Below are 18,777 nucleotides of genomic sequence, written 5' to 3' on the forward strand. Positions count from 1 at the left end.
CACATCCTGCTCGGCACAGATGGGTGATAATGTTGCCAGCTATGAGCTGGAAAGGCTATGGTTCATTAGTGTCATATTAACACCTTTAAGCGGTGTGTTGCAATATTTTTTTTTTTTCCTTCACTAATTTCTCCCTTCTTTTAGGTATTCTGTGAATAAAAAAGAAATTACCAGCAAGGATGTTTTTCCAAAAGCAGTTGCTTAAGATAAATTCCTTGTCTCTGTTCTTGCGTCAGAAATATTAGAGAATTACAGAAGATAGCCTCCTCAGTTGTACTGCTGAAATTACTGAATGTTTCAGATTTCCTTCACTGCCTTCAATTATAATTAAAGGATCAGTTGCAAAGAGTTAATTTTTAAAGCTTTCACGATTATCAACTTTATTCAAAATACTAACTAGCCAATAACATATTAACACAAGCATATATTTAATATTTGCAAAACATCTCATTTAATACTTTATACTTGCTAGGACAAAAAGGCTCCTTACTTGAACTAATTTAAAAACATAGCCATAGTATCAAACATCGTGTTCAAACAACTTGCAATTTTCACCCCAGTACTCTCCCAGTTTCTCTACACAGACCTGTTAGCACAAAAGACAGCCTTAAACTCTTACCCCAAGCTAGTTATGGTATTTTGGTTAACAAATGTTGGTAATGCAACTTTTTTCTTTGTGAATGTGCCCTTTCAATTTCTGAATTCAAATTTTTCCACCAGTATAGTTACAGTCACTCTAGATTGCTTGGGCATGTCCTTTGTAAATTGTGCTATTGGTGCAAGACTAACAGTTTCTGTCATACAGCAACGCAACATAGAAATTCTTGGTCTAGCAGAGCAGTGAAATATAGGTATACAGTATATATAAGTACACAAGAATTTGTGGCAAGGGCAGCAAGAGAAGTTGAAAATCAGTCATGCTCCATTCCTGAGGTCCTTCTCCTCACCCTGCTACTGAGTGGGGATTGACAAAAGTTTGGGGGTTTTAAATCAGATTTTTTACAGTTCTGCCAGGTTGCTCCAATCTTACTGCAATCTCACACCTATTAAGAATCTCCCTGACTCATCTAGCCAGCTCACATTGGATGAAACAAGCTAGATTGCCTTTACCCATTTCCTCTTTCAAAGTTAAGTGTCTGCAGATAGAAAAATAAGCTTTCTAAGGCACGGACAGGCTCTCCTATTTCAACTGCAGTGTGCTCAGCTCAAAGTTGTAGCTAGAACCTAGATGTTGATGCCACCTTAAATAATATTTTTTCAGGTGTTGGCTAGAGTTTTAAGACATAGTTCCAGCAATGAGCATATCAGAGCAGCCAAGACACAGCTGCTCAAAACAGCAACACGCAGTGGTTATATATGCAATGAAAAAAGATCTCCTTCAAGGAAGATATTGAGGACAGCTGCAGATCAGTCCTCCTCAGGGTTCATTAGCTTTTTTCATCTTCTGTAAGTCAACCCTGGGCACGACTTTAGAAGATGATTAAACCAAAGATTTGTGTGTCATTACAACCTCTCCAACTCCAGCTGCAACCTTTTATCCATGAAAGTCCCAGGATTCAAGATCCAGGATAGAAGCCTTCCTATCTCTGGTATTTCCTTGTCATGCTGGTTACAATCACTGTTCCCACCATCACCTGTATCTGAACTGTCTTTGGTCAAAGATCCTTAATCCTTGCTGGAACTGTATAAACAGACACATGGATTGCCAGACACCTAACATGACTGGTGAACCCTGGACTGTGGTAGATAAAAGGCCTTTCAGTATTCTCCCCAGCAGGTCTTCCACAAAGGTATAATAAATTTTGTGCCCGAGTTCACTTCACCTTTATGCTGTAGGGATGCTTTAAATGGTTCTGTTATGTATAGAACAGATACATATTTATATGTAGTCCTGACCATAGGTATGGTGAGATGCCAGCTATGAATTGACAGAATTTATAAAGCTCTGCCAAAGGTACTCATAAGTGTGAGTTGCACACATCAGCTTTAAGTGCTAAAAAAGGCCCTACTTTCTTCACACCTGAAATATGGACCCACAGCTCCTACACTTACAGCATTCACAAGCCAGTGCACGATAGTCCACGCACAGTGATTTTAAATTTTAAATGCAGACACATGACCTCAGATTCCACTCATAAAGGGATATCTGTATTGCAATGTTTGAGAATTACAAGTGCAAGCAAAGCAGAGGCACTAAGGACTTATGTGAAAAAATAATTATTCCATGTAGAAAGGAAGTCAGCTTGCTTTTGAGCAGAGGTGTTAACAGACTAACCTTTTCCCCTAACACCAGCCTGCTTACCTGAAAATACGAAAACATGCAGTGTTGTATTTATTTGTGGTGGGTATCATATCCTACTCATGTTAGATGTCTTGCTGCATTTCAGACTAAGATAGTCATTAATGGAAATACCAACTATAAGAGTCATTTACTGGAAAGTAAACCCTGGACAACTGTGCTGCAATTTTAGTACATTGGGGGAAGAGGCATGCAGATCACAGTATACAAATATGGCTAAACTTAAAAGAATAGCTTCAGAATAGATACCTTTCCCCCTTCCACCAGTTCAGGATAGTTAATAAGAACTGGATCTTGAATGACAGTATCTAAACAGGGACTTGGCAAAGAGGAGACTAGGTTCAACTGAGATATCCACCAGAGTACAGAAAAAATCACCAGCAACTGGAACAGGGGAAAAGGTGGAAAGATTACAAAGATCTATAGTAGAAAAGTACCTAGGTCCCTCTCAAAGGCAGCATAATTTTGTTTCCTAAACAAGGTTTCTTCTCCTCCCCATCTCAAATATATTTCAATTGCAATCAGTGGTAATTTCACAGCAGTAGCAAAAGTGGGTAGACATGGCATTAGCAAATTAAGCACAGGGCCATTGGTTGCTCTGGCTGTGCCGGACTAATGTCCCCCTAGCCCCTCTTGTCCTTCCATTAGCAGAAAATTAGTTTCCTCTGCTAGCATAAGCATGCATGTAAGTAGGTTTTTAACCCTATCAAAATGAGTCAGGCCTGAAAACAAGGAAGACAGAAACCTATAGAATGTGTTAAAACTAAGCTAGATCCTGCTGAGAGGACCAAGCAGTTATGCAGCTATACCTGTAGGTTGGGTGGGGTCTCAGTGACACTGTCAGTGTGGAACAATCTCTTCACCTGCTTTCCTTCAAGCTGGAACTGAAATAGGCATGAGCCAGAAAGCACCTCACCACAGCAATACAAATGTGTCTAGGAAAGAAGCGCTGTTGATGCAAAGCAGACAACAGTGACCAAGGGCACTTGCTGTCCCAGAAAATCCCTTGTACTTGAGGGGGATGCAGGACTAGCATGGATGGGCAAGACCATAAAGTCTGCATCTCTTTCCTTGCAGTTTAAGTATGTAGCTACTCCTTCTTGGTTCTGAAGTTCTTTTGGATATGCTTTGAGTAAAGATAGGAAAGGATAAACTTTGCTGTCCCAAGTTGGATACATCCTCCCTTACTTTTTTTTTTCCAGCCTAAAGGAGTTTAGAAGAGGAAATTGGAAAGTAGACATAAAGCTGCTAGGACACTCAGTGGAAGATGTGGCTTGCCAGCTGCTAATCTGTGAGGCAGGAACTCCCCAGACATCCACACCTCGTGGATGCCCTCCCCTAACTGCTTCCCTCAGGACTCTATTATCACTACAGTATCTCTGCAATAACCTGGTGATATAAGATCTAAATTAGAAAAGGATAAAAATGGGGCTTACAGCATTTTCGCTACCTATGTAACTCTTACTTCTCCTTCTATTAACTGATCCACCTGCTTCCCAGAACTGAATATGTCTGCATTCAAGGGAGGACTTTGCTCTAGCTCTGTTTGTGGAAATGGGTGTGCATATTTGGTTGGGTTTGGGCTTTTAGGGTTGGGTTTATATCCTCTAAAATAAGGAAGTTGCAAGGCTGCTTCCTTTATGGAGGTACACAACATAATATTTTTCTCGCAAAGAGTCCAAGGCAGATCATGCAAGGCCATTTGATAAGATGTTGGAGTGCTAATAGATGGTATGCATGGGCACCTTTTATATGTATCACACACACCTACTTGCCTGTAAGCAAATCAATAACTCCTTACACCAAAACTTGCATTTGTCTGCTCTTACTAGAGGTAGAATGGTGCCTGAGGGAGGGCCACAAGTATTCCATTACTTAGGATCAGTGCCTGGTCAAAATGGAAAGGCTGCTAAAAATAAGCAACATTTGCTCATTGGTATAAATAACGAAAGTGAGAGAGAAAGAAAAACAGAAAGAGAACAAGATGAAAACGAAAACTGGCCCCAGACCAGGCCTTGCAGAATGACTAGTCACCTCCTCATTGCCAATTCTCTCACCATCTCCAGTATGGGTAAGATACTTTCCAGTGCCAAGTGCCCTCAGCTTCTTTCCTGAGAGGACCATCCCTTGCAGATCCACAGCGGACCCGAGGATAGGAGGTAGCTCCCACTGCACTTCACAAGCCAGTACAAAATACCACTGTGATCCCTGCAGTAGCTTGCAAAGCAAGTATTTGTTTTATCTCTATTTTGTTTATAAAGGGTATTATGGAGGGGAGTGGGGTTGCATTAAAAACTTTATCCTGACTTTATTAAAATAGAAATAACTTTTGGATTCCCATTTTTCTAACAGACTCCTAGCAAATAGTTCCCAGAGCACACTTGGCTGCCTATTCTCAAGTACTAAAGTTGAGAAAGCTAAGCCTATCTATATTTGGAGGAAAATAAGAAGACTAGGCTAATTAAAATTCACTCTTGCCCTGTATTCCTAAAAGCACTGCACATATCCCCTAGCACCAGACATTTCAAGGTGGGCTGCCTTTTTACTGGAAAGTTTAAAGCAGGGTATGCTTCTGGTTACTTTTCATTTTAGTCTCTTTTTAATAGAAAGGAATAATAATTGGGAACCAGCTCCCAAGTAGCACACTCAATTTTCCCTCCGCTTCTATTTAATGTATTCTATTGTAATAAAGCACACACACACAAATCTATTAGCCCTACAATTAAACAAATAGTGGTATTAGCAACTCCCACCCATCGCCGTAAGCAGGTTTAGCTGGGAGAGCTGAAGCAGCTGTTTCTGTCCTGTGTCTCTGCCAGAGGTCACCATCCTGCAGTAGGATCAGCTGATCCTCCTGGATAAACTCCTGAGCAAGTGCAGTGTACAGGCTGCAGCATGACTATAAACCACCTCCAATTTCAGTGTACTCTGGCAGTAACCTCCTAGAAAAATTAAAGGGAGGAGACTTAAGGCTGGTAACTGTTTCATCTCTCAGTATCAGATAAATCCACTTTGATTACATTTCAAAGCCCTAAAAAACGGAACAGTCAAGAGGTTTATAATAATGCTCTGGCTTGCCATGAATTAACATGAATTCTCATGCTGAAAAAGGTCACTAGCATAACCATTGAAACATACCTAAAATAAGAGCTAAGAGAGGTCCTCTAAAGTTTATCCAGGTATGTGTAGACTAAATATTTTCAAAACTAGCTAACTCTATGAAATTAAGCTACTTTTAAATTTAGGACGAGGACAAATTTGGGTATCTCCGTATGGCCCCAACAATGTTGCAATATCCTGACTACCATAGATACTACCTGAAATCTCAAACAGTAGACAGAGAAGAGAAGGATAAGATTCCTACTCAAGTGAGGGTATTGTTTTTTTAAACGTCAGACCAACAGATGATTGGCTTAGAAGACTTCAACATCTTTTTGGCATTCAAAATGGAGACATGCATATAGATGATTGGCTTAGAAGCTATCAGCATCTTTTTGGCATTCAAAATGGAAACATGCATACTTAGGACTTGCTTACTGGTAACTATAGAGAAAACAACTGGCGGTTACAGTTCAGTTTCTGGTGCACTGACTTCACAGTGTCAAATTCACAGGAAACAAAGAAAGATGTTGGTTTTGAGTAATGGTGTGAATGAGGAGAGTACTAAACCATAGGCATACCTTGAAAGCAGGAAAATAATACAAAAGGCAGGCCATGGTCTCCATAGTGCAGGGATTGAGTGCAACAGAAGACTGAAAAAATGAGGGCAAGATTTATTATGTTTAGACTAGAGTGTGAGGCAAAGCATTTGAGGCTGGGAGGTGTGGGAAGACTGAAACAATGAAGAACTTTCAAAAGGAGAATGATTTGTGATATCTGGAAGGGGTTTCTTTTACAATGCTTGAACCACACTTACGTAGTTGCAATACCACAAAGTCCTGGTATAGGTACATTGTGCTGAGATGAGAGGATCTTCTGTTGTGGCTTTCACCACACTTGTCCCAATCTCTTACATATGGTTTGCGCTGACATGGCTCCAGCTCCTCCAAGTCTTCCAACCCTGACACAACCATCCTCTGCACCCTTCTCATGCCACTCTTCCAAACAATACAAGCCAGCTCTATTCCTCTTGGTCACGTTTGTACTCATAGGCACTTCCCTGAAGCTAAGGTAAATTCAGAGCAGGTACAGAGGCAAGCAGGTTCTGGTGTCTAACATGTAAACCCTGCCCAAAGTCATCCTCTAAAACTTCCATGCTGCATTTTCAAGGCAACATTATTTGAATGATCCAGGAACACTGTGAGTATGAGAGGAAGGAGTATGACACGGCTGGCTTGGGCACATGTGGCAAGGGCAGGCATGGAGCCAGCCAGCTCCTAAGGGCAGGGGAGGCAGCCCTGCTCCCGCCTGAAGCAACTTTCCAGGCTATTTCTGTCACAGACCACTCCGCAGAGCCCCTGCCAGCCCCTGGAGGAGGGCACAGGCACATGATAAGGATAAGCAGGAGCTGAAACGAGATGGCACCGAATTAATTTCCCTCTGCATGACCTATGCACTAGATTTTTGGCATCTCAAAAGGCACAAAGAGAAACCCACTGGAGTAAGCAGGGCCCTGCGTCAGCAAAACAACATTTCTCACATGAAATGCTCTGGCTGGTGGAGCTGCGAAGGTGAGGATTACTCACTGTTTCCAACACTGTACCACATGTTTAAGAGATGATATGAAGGGATAGGGAGACTATTAATCTCATTTTCCTTTCTTCTTTGTTTAAAATAACTTTGTTTAAAATAACACCATGAAGATATGAAAGATGCCATTCCTGCTCTCAAAAAATCAATACAGAGAGAGGCAGTCCACTACTTTATTACCAGGCAATGCTTCTACTATGAAACACTCTGTGAATGACCAAAAAAAGAAATATGATGACATCAATCACAAGCATCAAGAAAGTAAAAACTGAACAAGAGAAGGATTTATCTTCAGCTAGCCTAAAGTAAATAGTTCAATCAAGCAAAGAAAAAAAATCTTGACAATTGACTTCAGTTACGAATTAAGGAAAATATGTCTAAAAATGAAGGTCACCAAATCTGATCTTCTGTATTGTTCAGCCAATGAAATTTCCTCCACTTGCACTTTTGTCCATAGTTTTACTTGATGCAACTTTTTATTAAATATTTCAACAAACAAAAGGAAATAGCAAAACCAGAAGGGAGGTAAGACAGTCTTTTTCAAGGAAACTGGAAACTAATTTAGCAAAGTGGGTCAAAGGAAATGCTGAAAAATACAAATCCATTCTACAGGTTAACTGAAGTCAGAAAGCACTAGTCTACACAGAGTTATTGTAGCACTTAATATATAGCTCAAATTTGCTTTAGAAATTAATAAAGAGAAAGTAGAACAGTAGCCCAGTAAGAGCAAATAGGCCAGCATTTGGGACTCAGGAAAAGGCTATGCTAATAATACAGTGGTAAACACACATATTTGCCACAAATCATACAAGTCCCTTTCATACAAGTCCCTTTCCATGCATTTTGAGAAATGTAGGAACATGTTAACTCTTTATCCACTAAAGGTGCATGTTAAAGAATTGTAGCTGACAGAGTGTAAGAGCAGGAGGGGGCTGGAGGTCAGGAGAAGTTCCAGCGATAAACCATCTCCCTCCTTTAGATAAGGCTGATGGTGGCTTAGTTGCATTACAAGGGAGAAAAGCAGTGGAAGAAGTCCCCCTTCACAGCAGGATTAAGAGAGATTGTAAACAAGAGGGAATTGTGCATCTGCATAGTCTTCAGAGAGAAAAAAAGCAGCTAAACCAGAAGAAAAGATGGGTAAGAGAGCGGTACCAGAAGGGAGTAGGGGAAGAGGGTCAAGGATGTGGAGCAGGGGTTGCCTAGTCCGGGAACGTGCCGCTGGGAAAGGTTCTCACTGGCTTCGAGCATTGCCATCTATATACAGGCAGGGTGGCTGCTTCGAGGCAGGCTTTTCTGGGGTGCCCTGCGAGCAGCAGTAGGTGCACTGGAGAGGTGGGAGCCTCATCACAGGCCCTTTCGTCCAACTCTGAGATGCTCCACAGCCATGTCTTACACCAACTTTCTCCCTCACCGCAGATTTCAAGGAGAAAATGTTCACAGCAAATAAAACCTTTGAAGGGAAACCACAAATATTGAGGAGGGTTGTCAGCAGCCATCAGACCTGTGTCCTATTTTATACCTACCAATGCAAAGTAAACGAGAGGTGATTTGGCAATGGTGTGAAGAGGCTGTCCCTTTGAAACTCCAGCCTTTCCCTCAGTTTCAGGCAATGCTATGCCTCCTATTTTACTTTCAAACAGCTAACTGGCAGATAAATCCATGATGTAAGCTGGTAACTACACAAAATTAGCTCTAGCCAACTGTGAATTCATTTGTTCTTTCTATTTGCAGTCTCTGCTTTACTGGAGCATAAAACTTGGTACAAGTCAGCATATTTCTCCACATTTAAAATTATAACAACAAGGGCAAAGGCATGAAAATAATATCACTAATGCAAAAGAGGAACAAAAATCCAGCCTAGAGGCAATCATGGCAGCAGAGAAATTCAGTATACCTGAACTATCTTACTGTCATCTTTCATTTTCTAGTCCTAGTCCAGCATTTCTATAGAAAAAAAAGAATATTAATTTTGAACTTCTTCCTATGAAGCATTAAAAAAAGCCCAACAGCAACAAAAATAAAAACACACCACACACCCATGAAACTAACCATTCTTCATGATGATTCATGGAATAAGACTTTTTCTTCAAGCTTTAAGTATCTCTATATGATTAATAGCAAAATAAACACCGCTTGCCAAATAAATCTGCAGTAATCTAATCTAACAGCATCTAACCACTCTCCATGTTTCCCTATTGTTATACCCCTGTGGAATGACTCTGCTAGCCCTCCCCCAAAACCATTGCTTCCTGTACCTCCTGCATCTCAAAGGCATGCAAATGAATTCTTCACAGCTTTTATCCCTTCTTTGACACATACAACTTACTTTTTTTTTTTAATACACCAGAAACAAACAGACTGCATTTATTTACATTGTGACAGTTCCCAAAGGCTCCATCCAGCACAGCCATGAGAGCAAAGAACAGCAAGTCCAGAGTTCAAGCAGCAGCAATCAATGTGCTGAGCTCAACACCAACTTTCAGATGTGAGTACATGCAAAACAGAGAATTGTTCACTGGACTCCAGAAGCACTGCAAGTTATAATCGTTTCTTCCACTAAATTGTTTAGTAATTGAAGTATGGGAATGTATTTCCTCTTAAGTAGAGTTTCTAGCCTTTACATTGTCATAGAACCTGATTTCCGACACCTCTGTCAATATGAGCTATTGCAATAACTAGGGACAACCCTTATTCCCAGTCAGTCAAATCTACATGGGTAGGCCAAGAGTTATTAGAACAAAGCCAAAAAAACACATAGCCAAATGGAAGTATGGTTTCTTGACTTAGGTAAGATTAAAACAAAAAAAAAAAAGTCAAGGGCAGCATTTTCAAACATAAAGGTAAACAATAGGCCCCTAAATCTGTAGTGGGACACACTAATTAAAACCTCAAGCCTCTTTAGGAATCTATTTCAGTTAAAGAGGACCATTTTAGTTTAATAAGCTCTATTTTGGTTAAATCCCAGGCAACATTCCTATGAAGCAGTCTACAAACTTAACAGTAGAGCACAGCACATAATTCCACAAGGACTGTCCAACAGAGGAAACTACTGGGTTGTCACTGTTGGCCGAGATATCCTTGTATCCCCTTTCGATGCAGTTACTCTGAACACTTAGTACAGAGTAAACTTCATTATTTGCCACTCTTGACAGCTCTGTCTCTGGCAAAACTTATGGCAATAATAAAGCTACCGCTTACCTTGCTGCACAAAGCACGTCCCTACGTCTGCCTGAACAACCATAGAGTCACTTTTACTTCCTGGTTGTGATACAGCTTTTGAAAATGCATCACTTCAGGACAGAATAAAACACAAACAGCAAGGCCATCCTTCGCATAAACAAACTGCCCTTCGTCATCTCCACATCATCACACTTGTCTCTAAAAGGTGATGGTTAAAACAGCAAGAGCTGTCAAGGGTTAGTTTTTCCATGGGGTTTGCCTAGTGGGATTCTTTAAGAAAATAAATCCAGGCTTCAGGTGAGGATGCAGAACACTGTCAGTGATGTTAGGCAGGGATCACTGAAGTGCTCTTTCCACACTTAGAAGAATTTAAGCTTGCATTTGTATTGAAGGAGGGAGAAGATAGGAAGCTTACAAATGAAAAAAAGAGTTTATTACTGAATTTTGGGGCCAGGAGATGTCTACCAGGTGAATAAAAAACACCTCTCCCCTTCCATAATCAATCAAAATAGACATTTCAGAAAAAGTGAGCACCTCCAGATGTTCTTCTGAACCACTTGCAATTTTCCAAACATATTTAGGCTAAGCTTTAATCAAATGGCCAGAAGAAATAATCATCCCACTCTTGCAAACAATTCACCATGTGGCCTTAAATAAATCACTTGCATATGATCAGCACTAGAGAAGAAGAAAGTTTTCTGCTCTTTTTCATGTATAGAGGCATTATTGGCTGTTAGCCTTGCAGGGGGAAGTGCAGGGTGGGGGAGGTGAGTTGACGCTGCTTTATTTATAGGGAATCTTCACTTTCTTGGTTTTGAAAAGAGATTTTTAAATGCACCACAAAAGACCACTCCAAGCAACGGAGAAAGAGGAATTTTCAGCTGAACGTGGTGACAGGTGTATAGGTATATTGCAAAATAACACAAGTATCTGAGAAAATATTTGACGAAAAGCTTTCATGAAAGAAAATTAGCTATTGTCAAAGCTCAGAAAGAACAGAAATAGTCGTCTAAGAGCTTGACAGAACATGTAATGTTCCTCTCCCTTGCCTTTGAAGGTCACGTTTATTCTTGATGAGATTCTCTCTCTGCAGAAGGCATTAAAAAACAAAAATACCTCACATGCATCTGCTGATCTTCTAAGTTTCCCATGAGGTTCCTTGGTTTCTCCTCTCATTTATCAGCTATTGATACTTCTCTGCATGTCCGGAAACCAGTTAATTTATATCAGCAGAATGGGGACTTGTCTATAACCTGACCTAACTAACCAAAGACTACTCTGCCTGTACATTTGCTTTTAGGTACTGCTGCTTCAATTAGGCAGCACCAAGGATGGATTTAAAAAAAAAAAAAAAAAAAAGATATCCCGAGTAAAACGCAAAGTACATCTGAGTCACAAAATGAAACTGGATTTTCTGGGGCCCCATTCCCTGTACCCCCAGCCTGTGGTCCTCAGGTGCTGTGCTCAGGCTCGACAGATAAGCATAAACCGCAGTACAAAGCACAGTTGCAGCTAATTTGGATTTAGCCATTTCACACTTGCAAGTCAGGGATTCAAAGCCAAATACCAGGGCCCCCTCCTACTTTCCAACACAGAAACAATTTAAAACAGATCTAACACCTATGTAGTACTGATTTGGTTATCTTCAAAATCCCCATTGTTCTGTTTAAAGAGCATATCCTCCTAGAATAGCCTCCTTTTGATAAACAACTCCTTCTGCATGTCAGCCAAACAACAGTTTTGGTCTTTATCACAAGTGGACCAGTAGCAGAAACAGTGTGTGGCTAAGTGGGGGAGGAGGGAGTTTTAGCTGAAAATAGAGTTCATTGTCAGCTGGACTTTAGACTCAGGTTTTTAAATAGGTTTTGGAATGTGGATATGAAGAAGTTAAAAGAATCCTACCTCCAGCCCTTAAAGGAAGACACTTAAAAAAATTTAAAAGCATAGAACCTCAGGTTAATAACAGGGTTATTTGTATGTTGTACAAGAAAGATTTTGTATAAGAAGGTCAAAATATAGAGGAAACAATATATTAATTTCTCAAGAAACAAACAGCCAACAAAAAATATTCTTAAATAGAAATACACATCAAAGAACCCATTTCCCATTTAAAAGAAAAGTTTCAAGAAAGAGATTATGAAATTTAAATACTTTTTTAAACCCTACAAAAAGAGGTACATAATTTTAAGAGGTTGTGTAGGCCAGACAATTCTCTGCCTTTTTTATGATTTGTAGAAAACAAACTATTAATATTTTTTTTTACATTCCAGGTACGCACATGGTGGAATGTGACCATTTCTGAAGTGTTTATTTTACAAAAAATATTAACTCTTTTCAGTAAAATATTAGTGGCATGATTCTATAATGACACTATGCAGTTAGACTGTATATTTTACTTCAAATATCCCCTCAGCATGGCTGAAAATAGTTTTACTTCTTCAGTTCTTAGCATTGGTTGGTATATGCGTGTAATACACACACTCAAAAATCTGCCACCAAAAAAAATCTTATGTGTTCCATTAAGAGTAAACCTACTGTAAGAAAGCTGATTGTCTAAAGGCTGAAATAACTGACTTAAGTAATCATCAGCACGTGTGGGAAGTGAAAAAATGAAAAAAATGTACACCCAAACAGAAAAAGTGATGACCAAAGCAAAATACAGGCTAAATAGCATTTATAGTCTAGCTTCTGGAAACCATGCAACTCCTGCAATGTCCGTGTGCTTTGCTAGCAACTAAATGTTCTTGTAGTTAGAGGCAGCATTTCTTCTATAGTCTTATGTTAAAAAATGTTCTTAGGTCCACAGGCTGCCAGAGAAACCACATCACTTTGTTCTAAAATGTCTGCTGAAAAGCCATAAGTGGCCTAAACAACAAAAACTTCAACATCTTCAGCGGTGCTATCTCCTGTCAGGGCTAACTGACAGCACACCCAGGCCACGGGGTGACCCCCCTCACACAAACAGCCCAGACCTCGGATAAGACGGTCGAATTTGGAAAACACTGGCGGTCCGTGCTGCCTGGTTTCTAGGTTTCCCACAGATAGAGCATCTGGGCAACGTTAACTGTGGCATTCTGTAAACACTGGCTGGACGATGATAGAGTATAACACAGGCAACAAAGTGACCCTATAAGACTGCTTCCCTCTGTTCTGGTGGTAATCGAATGGCATAGCCAAATGTTGTGCTTGTGGAAATGAGCTCTGGAAGTAGTTAAAGTGTTTACAGCACAGGCTGCAAAAGATAAGGAGACAAGATGCTCTTCAAAAGGCAGGAAAATCCATCTGAGTGCAAGTTTTTTTCTCCTGTTCAACACCAAGAGCCACAGATACCCCGTAACTTCAGCCAGAAATTCAGGCTGGCTTTTTTTGGCAAATTTCCAGTGTTAGGGGCTAGCAACACTGGGCAAAGTCTTGGACCACTAACATCATGTGGCAAAGCTCACTGCTGACCGAAGAGGTGACAGAATTTCTCAAAAAATCTTACATATGAGGCAATAAACTTTCCAGGTCTTGCCATTACTATTTAAATAGGCCAACCAGCCTGTACATATATGCAAATTATCAAATGAAAAGGGAAAAACTTGGAATATAACTGTGCAATTGACAGGAAGGAATTAATGTTGATTTTCTTGTTACTAGCAAGATCTTCTGCATCGTGGTGGCAAATGTAAAATTTTACATCAATTGTATTTTCTAAAGAAGTAGAAGTTTATTCCATTCATTCAAGGTTCCATACTCAGAAATGAGTGGCAGCAAGGATTTACAATTTTTGAGCTGATCTTCCTCCCATTTGGGATCATCTAACTTCCTTGTAACAACTACAGTAATTGCTGATGCAAAATAACAGTTGTTATAAATCCATTTTGGCTAGCCTTGCTACTGTTCAGAGGCTGAATGGTGGAGGATGACCTCTTCATGTGATCAGTCTCCAAAAGTTCTACCTGGGCTGCTGACAAGTGCTCAACCACAATATGAGAGCCAACTCTGTGCATCTCATTGAAAAAATTATAAAAGACATGCATTAAAGGACAGTAACTCTTATAACAATTGTTTATACTTGTAAAAACAGAAATTTGCTATTATAATGACAGTTGGAATTTTATGTTTATCTTACATTCAACTGCAAGAAAAGAGATACAAACTATCTACTTTTGCAGGGACTTTTTGTTTTCACGAGTTTGGGTTTTGGGATGTGTTTTTTTGCTTGGTGTTTGGGGTTTCTTTTAAACTGAAATAACCTATACTCTAATAAGGCATATGGTTGTTTTCCATACGAAGAAAGATAAATGCTTTCCCTCTATTAAAGTCAGCTGCAACTGAAAGAAGCTAAGAGACAAAGAAAAAAGAAGAAAAGCAAGAGATTTCTTTTTAAGAAAAAGTGATGGACTTACCTAGTAAAGGAAAGTTTTAAATTTAAGGACTTTGAGCAACATTGCTGGGAAAAAACCTCAGTCTGTGCATCCGGGCCATCATGCTGCAGACAGAAAAACATGCATGTAGCAATTACGTGTAGATATGTCATTGAGGAAAACTGTGTCATGAAGTTAAGCAGAGAGATGAAAATTAGCAGCAAACTAAAGGTGGGGCATAACAGAATCTAGTTTTGGACTGAGGGTCTGACAACTCAAATATTCAAAATACAAGCTCAGGATTATCAAGAGTGCTGTGAAGGGAACCTAGTTTCATTTCAATGACACATAACTACTCCTTTAAGGAAATCAAATCACACCACAGAACTGTGGAGGCCCATCAGGTAGCACAGAGCGTTACAGCAAAAAGAGTCCCCTGTTCTCAACACTTCTAGGTCCAACTTCTACAAAATAAACATTTTTCTCCCACTTCCCTTACTTTTCCTTTTAACAAATTTACAAATGCTTATGAAAAGAAAACAGAGACAAGATTGCATCTGGTTTGTCTATGGCGCCATTTGTTGCTATAGGGAGACTACTTGGAAAAGGTGATGAGTGGTAAGTTGGTGAAAGACATTAATAGAGAAACAATAGACAAATAGATCTGAATGTTGTGGTTAACCCTTTCATGTTCACATTTTGATTTCTCCCTCTTCTTCGGGAGGCCCAAGCAGAGGATAATGATTACATCTCCTGCACAACCTGCTTTCCCCTCCAAAATATTAGCATATTTCTCCTTTTCGCTTCCATGAGCACAATGCATGTAAAATTATTTTTGGAAGCAGGGGAAACTAACAATGAAATGTTAGTTTTTTCCTTATCCAGGTCCTTTAGCAGAACTGAACAACATTTCATACTTTAAAAAAAAGGATGATTTTTACTTTCAGCACAAGTCAAATACCATCAAATGGTGTATTTTTCCTAAATGCAGATATTTAAAGGAAAAACTCCACCCCTGATACTCACTGAGCAGGGAGCTGAAGAATGCAAACCACTAAGTACTTATTGTAAAGATAAAGCTTTATTGAATGCAAAGAGCATCCCTTCCAAAGCCTTTAATAAAGGGAAAAGAGGCCACATAAAAATGATTTGCAGTTTCCCAATGAGCACATCAATTTACTTAATTAAATATTGCTTTCAAAGTTGCAGTCACAATAGCTCTTGTCCCCTGCCAGTTGCAGTAAGAAAGATACATTGAACAAGGATGTCAGCTGAATACTAGCATTGATGTTAATGCCAACTGTCAATAGCCTTGCCAAGTTGCTGACGTTTAGAGTGAGGACTCCCTCGTTTTCAGATGTCTTTAAGGCTTTGTCAAAGTACTGAAATTCTAGAAGCCAAATTTTGTGCATTTTGCAGAGACATACAAGACCTTACATTTTCAAACATGAGAAGATCCATCTACTACCCTGAGGTTTTTTTAATGGAAAGTGTTTGTGTCACAAGTTATTTTTATTTTCATTGCTGACTATCACATTTTGGTCTTACATTTTGTTTCCTTACATTTAAGTTCACTTTGTGAGTGTACTCATATTTTAATTCAGATTTAAAGAAAAAAAAAAGATAAAAATCTTCCCTCCCCAAAAATGCCAGTCATTGTCTGAAATGAATTTCCAGCATTCAGATCACTATAACTTGACATCTACTTTTTTTTCTCGGTTTCTCATTTTGGCATAGGATGTGGAAACTCAGATGCATTCCATTAAATATTTCTGTAGTTTTGCCTACATCCACAGTTAACTCCATTCTATTGTTTTTTAGGAGAAGAAATAGTTGGTATAATTTTGGGAAATATTGTTATTCTGAAACTCCCTGGGCATCAGAATTAAAAGAGCAGTGCAAACAGTGAAGACAAACCTTTATTTTCTCCCTGATCCACTCTCTCCTTTTTTGCTTTCAATGATAGAGTCATAAAAAGCAGCAGTAAGATTTGGCCAGTGACACTGAAAGCAACGTATGATTTACACACCTATGGAACCTGCGTGGTTACCAACAGACTTAATGTCACCTTTCACTCCTCTGAAAGAGAAATTGCTTTGATGGCATTTCTTGCAAGTGGTGGCTCAGCCCAGACTCTTGGTGAGGACAGTCTTGGAACTTGTAGACTTTTAAGGTGAGATGCATAAATAATCGGTCACTTACACTACCTAATGGCTTTCTTTGTTGTCAACTTCATTCCAGAGGCAACTGCATTTTAACTTTGAGGTACGAAGACATGCAGCTAAGAATCATATCTCCTTAATCTTAAATAAATGGAATTTTGGTGTTTTCCTCTTTACATTCTCAAAATCCAATCTTGTGCCGTCATTCTGTCCAAAGTCAAATCTATAGGACATAGACATAAAGTACAAGGCTTTGCCCTTCTGAAATTGTATTCAAGGACTCTTACTTGCTTTTTTTCTTATTTTTTAAGAAACCTTCAGTTAATCCTACTGAAAGGCCTAATACCAGACAAGTGAGCTTATTATTTGCTTGGGCATAAACAAAGTTATTTTATATTATAAGGTCTAATCCATATTTGGAAATTTATATTTTAGGACACATCACTTGTAATTTTTTAAAGAAAATCTTTATTCAATGAGTAGTGACCTTTTAAAGAGCACAACATGTCAAGACTGGTTTATAGTCAATTATATTTTAGTTTAACACAAACACAGACTATGTCCAATAATAACCCAACATTATTAACAGGAAGTTTAAAAAATCCCCAAATCTAGTCCTGGATTCTTATGACACACACACATTTAAACATATTTAAAACAATATTTCCACTCATCTGAAGTAGCAGCTTGTCCTCATAGTCTTATCTGCCTTGGAGTTAGTTTTTTAAGCAAAGTCAGAGACTTAGATTTCAAATGTTTAATCTAATGATTAATCTCAGGATTAGAACAAATGCCACTGTGGGTATAGAGCCATAGGAAGGCAGAGAAAAAAAAATAAAATCTGTCACTCTTCAGATCCATTGTCATCAGAAGGAGCAGAGGGCGCTGAGCACCTTGCAAGTGTTCTGTATTTTAATTAAATTACAAATGTAATTTTACTCAGAAAACAAAAAACAATAACTGAATGTCTTCATGATTCCCTAGTGCATAACTTGCATGTTGCATGTTCCTTCCATTGCTTTGTCCAGGCCTTCAAAGCCTTAGAGAGACTGTTGCACCATTTCTTGAGGCATTTGTCCCAGTGTTTCAATGGCAAACCAAATAAGAGGCAAAGAATAAAAGGGACTATAACAGCAGAGGGTGATTCTCTCCGTTGTGTAACATCACAGCTTGAAATTACAATGAAATCAGTCATACAGAAAAAACCAAACTTATAAATCACATTACATGTCGAAATGCTTCATATTTTTAAAGTATTCCTCATATGTCAGTGAACTCATAGGCCAGTTTTAAGTGACGATGAAATTTTGCTTACAGAACCAAAGCAGCTGTATGAACAAATGTGGGAAGAAAAGATCAAGTGTTAAGTCTTTGAACTTACAGATATGAGCTTGGTGCCTTCAGCAGTATCCACATCACCTGGTTGCTGCATTTTTGCTACTCTCCTGCAATGATGACTAATGTCTGACTGATATGTTATTTTACAAGGAGATACAGAAATCTCATCCTGAGAGAATGCTAACATACCCCATGCTCAAATTTTTCTTTTGCATCTGGAGTTCCTTCTATCATTTTCTGCCAACAACTAAGAGACCATTTTTATATTTCTCTTCTACAAGCAAAAGTCTTTCCATAAGTCATCAAAACTGCTTTTTCCCCCCCTGAGATCTACATACAGTTCAACAGACTCTCACATCTGGCACTGCAACATTTAATCAGTCCTGGAAAACTCTACTGCACACTGGAATAGGGAAAGGCTATCAGTGTTTATTCAGTGTCGTGCAATTGGTCACTAATACTTATTTAAAGGGTCTTTCATGTGCCCTAAACAGTGTTCACATGCAATGCAACTGCGCTGTGCAACATGCTGGAAGGCAGCAGCTAACTGCACAGTTGTGGAGAAAGAATGTGGTGACTCAGGACAAAACCCCAGCTCACCCAGAAAACGCTGTGAATGTTTACACAGAGCAGGCAGATCGTTTCTACTTGGTTGTTTCCAAGGACACGTCAGATGGCCTCATGCCACGGCAGAAGCCAGAATTTTCTTTCTCTTCTTCCAAAGGGTAAAAGGGCTGAATCAACCATTGGTACAGGTCCT

Source organism: Chiroxiphia lanceolata, chromosome 3 (genome assembly GCF_009829145.1).
Source record: "Chiroxiphia lanceolata isolate bChiLan1 chromosome 3, bChiLan1.pri, whole genome shotgun sequence".
In the NCBI taxonomy this organism is placed as follows: Eukaryota; Metazoa; Chordata; class Aves; order Passeriformes; family Pipridae; genus Chiroxiphia; species Chiroxiphia lanceolata.